Here is a 4,972-nt window from a genome sequence, read left to right as displayed (position 1 = left end):
TCATATGGGAAACAGAGATAAAAGTAAAAGGATTACAAGTAAAGTTCCCGGGCTACAACTACTGGTCGTAGCATTATTTACTGAACTACCTAGTTCCTGGAAGAAATCTGAGTTTAAAGAGGGAGCATTCCTAAACTTGTCGTCCCCATCAAATAGATGAGAGGGAATTGTCAAATTATTTAAAAGTGAGATTATTGTACCGTTTACATCCGATGAATCGTCAGAAAGTTCGGTAGGCTCGACAGCCTTTTGTTTTCCCTTGCCTTTGGGGATTGAATTTTTCTCTGCTCGGGGGGGGGACGGCAGGTTCCCTGATCGTAATCCCAGTTGGCCACCTCCGAGGAGACGGCGCCTGAGGTTACTGCTCGGGATCCTACTCAGGTTCCGCGTCGGCTTAGACACCACCCGCCAAGGTTTCACTCGTCGCAGATTGGGAGCCCCAAAGGCCGACCAGCCTAAGGTTGGCCTCGTTTACTAAGTTTTTTACACTCTTATCAGCATTTGGCATGCTGGCTAAGAGTGTTGCCCTTGACTCCATCCCTTGAGTAGGGACTAGACGTAACCAGGGGCCTGAAACACAATGGATGTCACGATATTGTGACAGAAAAACACTAAGTAAAGAAGCTACTCACTTAAGAATTTTTACCTCCTCGGGTGAAGGCTAGGTTGTCCGCAGCAAGGTCAGGAGTGAGGAAGTATTCATGATGATACTTCCCCACATTAGAGATATGGGTGGTGTCGGACAAAAAAGTGCGTTCGGACTCCTGATGGCAGAAGTGAAGAAACCCCGTACCATCTTGGTTGGGGTTGGATTTAAGGTCAAAGAGAAAATTGACCTCGTGGGGGGAAGGTACTGGCCATTTTTTGAGCTTATAAAGGACATAGATCGCGGCCAGCATTCTATAACCGTTCGGGGTGATTTAAAAGGGGGCTACTCCGAAGTAATTAGCCACCCCCTGAAAAAACGAATGAAAAGGCAGGGTGGCACCTGCCTTAATGTGGAATCTCGACCAGGCGCTGTATGCCCCGCCTGGCAAGTTGGCGCGCTGGTCGGTAGAAGGTTTGACTAAGGTGACACCCGTCAGATTATAACTGTTTAAATAGTTGGCAATCATCCGCAGTGTCACCGTACTTTGAGGGACGATGTGCCACGCAAAGGCTGGCTGATCGATATGGTGAGGGCGGGCACGCCTTTGAACATTGGTCTCTGGAGCGAATCCGCCTCGACCACTGGTCGAGGGGGCATCAGCAGAAGGCTGGCCTGAGGAGTTAGGGTCTTTCCTTTTTCGAGCCTTTGTTTTTGTTAGGGCCATTCTCTGATTCGGGACTGGAGGACGATTTGGCCAAGAGGTCGTTCTCAATAGGTCTTTCTCCCCCCCCAAGGATCTTGCATATGAACTACAAACTGACAATGGAGGAGATAAGACACAATCTGCGAAGTAGTGTGGAAGATTGGGATAACGTTGCTCGCGTCTAAAAAACCAGCATCATCCTCCTCCTACACTAAGATTCGACACTAATGGTTTGAAAAACAGATAAAAAAGGAAGTGAACTGTTTTCTGAAAGAGAACTGTTTCGACTCCTAAAAGGGCGGGAAAAAACCCAGTTTTTCAACTAGCTTAAAGATTGAATTTTTACGTCGATCTTACGCCCTAAGCCTATGATCCTTACTATCAAACTAGGTCCAAACCTATACAAAGCATAAAGACGCCCTCTTACCAAGCAGTGGAAAGTTTATACAAAAAAAAAAAAAAATCCTCGTAAAACCCTATTCAAGAACAAGGAAATTACAGAACCTAGAAACGGCATGCATGGTATAATGAAAAGTTTAAAGAGACAAGGTGATTACCTGGGCGAAGATGGAGATTCGGAAGAGAATGAAAAAGTTCGAGTCGGGAAGATGCTCGGCTAGGCGACTGATTAGTTTCGAAGCTCTGTACTCTGAAGGCAAGGTTCTTGAAGTTCTTGACAAAGACGGTAAGAAAAACTTTTTTGAGAAGAAAAAGAAGGTATTTATGGGGACCGAGGTATGGCCAAAAAGTAGCAATCATTATTTTTAATTCTCGAAACGTGGGGAAGTGTATAAGCCGTCAATTTGTTTCTTGAAAGCTGAAAAGGCTTGATTAGACATAATCATGTCACGGTTTTAAAAAACGCACGGGGATTCTGACAGACATCGTGGGGATATGAACGGTTGTTTCCTTAAAAGTTTCTTTATTGCTGGTCGCACTAAACAAACTTGGGGGGCAAATGTTATCAAAAAAAAAGCATGGATGACATGGCAAACATTTAGTACACGTGGCTAACATCTGGCAGAGTTCGTGCTCAACCATCGATCAGGAAGACATCTACTGTCACGACGTTCGATCTCTTCATACGACCAGCCTGGTCGTACGCATGCTATACGCAGAAAAGATCATATGCAGTTATGATAGTATCCGAAATTATCTCCCATGATTTCCTGAGTATCCAATTATTTAGGAAATAATATCTGTAACAAATTAATGTAAATCCTCCTTGAGCCTATAAATAGAGAAGGAGGGCTCAAAGGAAAAGGATCTTCTTCTTATTTTTTGGCTTTCTGATTATTTGATATATTGTCTTGTTCTTCAGAGGTTGGTGAAACTCATTGAACCCTATTTCTTTGATCACTCCTTTGAATCCTATATCAATAACAATTCAAGTGGACGTAGGTTATTACCAAATTCTGAGGCCGAACCACTATAAACTCTTGTGTTCTTTATTATTTCGTCATCACACTCTTTCCAACGTGTTTGTCCACATCAAGCAAATTTGACTCCGTGTCAGTTGGCTAAAATCAGGGTCAACATTAACGTAGAGCTATGGCTCAGGTCTAAGGTTTCCAGCCTAAAAACTTAAATGCTTCATATATCATAACATATAACAAAATCATAAACATAAAAATAATTCACATATTCATCAACATAAGAACACATACTTGCACATAATTCATATCAATCTTAACCAAGTAAGACATATTTCACATATCACGAAATTCATCAATTACATATCACACAACACCATTATTATATTCATATAGCAATTCTTCACATACTTATCATATGCATCATCATCATCCCATACTTAACTCATCAGATATACACAATCAATGTAGTCATGCATCTTACACTTAAGCACAAAAGGTGAGATTTACTTACTTTAGGTCCTTAGCTTATTTTAAAACTGCTCACCAAGAGTCAATCAATCAAATCCATACAAATCTTATTGAAGGTACATAATTTATTAAATTCTATCGAAATCGTAAATATACACTATTGATAGTGTATGTTAACAATACCAGAAACTATATAAATGATAATAATTATTATTATTAACGTAATGCAAATAACTCTTCATATAAAACCATGCTTTAAACCTTACTCTTATAATAATAATAATAATAATAATAATAATAATAATAATAATAATAATAATAATAATAAGAAGAAGAAGAAGAAGAAGAAGAAGAACAACAACAATAATAATAATTATCGTCTATAAATAAACTTATTTCAATATTAATAACAAAATACTTCAATAACAATACGTATATGAATGTATATATTCAAATAGTCATTTAATAAAATAAATCATATTTTTAACATTAAATTGTAATAATCGATATAATGATAATAATATAACTATAATATTTATATTATTATTAATTAATCATAATATCAATTCCAGTGATATATGATAATTCTGCAAAATAGAGTTATTTTACCATTTTTTATGTGCTAATTATTGCTTAATTCTTGAGTTTTTAATTGATTTATTAAGTTTTTAAGTAATTTTTAATTTATTGGGTTTATTTTAATTTTATAGATTTTTGTGTGTTTTTATAGATATTTTATTATAATATGTTATAATTTAATTATTTAAAATTAATATTGTTAAGTACGGAGGAAAAAGATGCAATTTTGAGCTTAAATGTTTAAGTAAATTAAATTTTAATTCATATTTTCATGGAACTTTTGTTGTATATTTTATTATTGAAAATATTTAGTTTTAATTTAATTTATGTTGATTTTTGTAGAGAATTCGTTGCATTTTTTGCTCTTGAAAAAACAAGAAAAATGAAGGAAAATTAGCATTTTTAAGGAAAAGAAAGAAGGGAAAATGACATTTTTAAAAATGCCATGGATCAAGCTCCACTTCGGCCCAAGCCAGGCTCGTGCCTCCTTGCCAGCTTCCCTTCAGCAGCCATTTGGGCCAATTTCTCCAGGCCCAATTTCCTCCCAGCAAGCAACTCCCAACTACACCTCACGTTCAACACGCCCAAGCCTCCCCACTTCAGCAGCACCTGCCTCATTCCCAGCCGCCTGAATCAACGGCCCAAGCCACCCAACCAGTTGTTTTATCCCACTTATTGAGCCCAACAAAATGTTTTTGTCCCCTTGTTCCCTTTGCCAAAAATACCAATTTTTTTACCCAACTTTTCTACACATTTTACCCTAAAACATCATCATTATACCCTACAATTTACTCTTATTTGCCAAATTAGAATTAATTAAATTACTTTAATCAATTTAATTAATTTAAAATTATTATTTTAATACCCTTTTTTTTTGCTATAAATAAGGGATTTAGGTGCTTAGTTTTGAAGGAGGTTACCATACTACACATTCTACACTTTCAAGACCTCTCAATTTTCTTCTTCTTCTTTGTTGTAAATTTTCTATGTGTTTTCAAAGGAAAATTTTGGGGGTTTCTCGTCCAAATTTTCCTATTTATGCTTGTAATTGTTAGTTTGTATTTGCAATTTTAGTTGAGTTTCTAATCTTTTTAAGATTATTAAGGTGATGATGAAACAATATGTAACTAGATATTATTTATTTTGTATGATAATTTTCCATTTTGTGCAATAAAGTTTATGGATTTTCTTATTCAAATATCTTCTTTCATCTTAAATATCATGTATTTTGGATTGTTAGCACATATTTACACTTTG

Source organism: Humulus lupulus, chromosome 8 (assembly GCF_963169125.1).
Source record: "Humulus lupulus chromosome 8, drHumLupu1.1, whole genome shotgun sequence".
NCBI classification, from domain to species: Eukaryota; Viridiplantae; Streptophyta; class Magnoliopsida; order Rosales; family Cannabaceae; genus Humulus; species Humulus lupulus.
The sequence above is the reverse complement of the archived record's forward strand: the minus strand, read 5'-3'. Positions refer to the sequence as shown.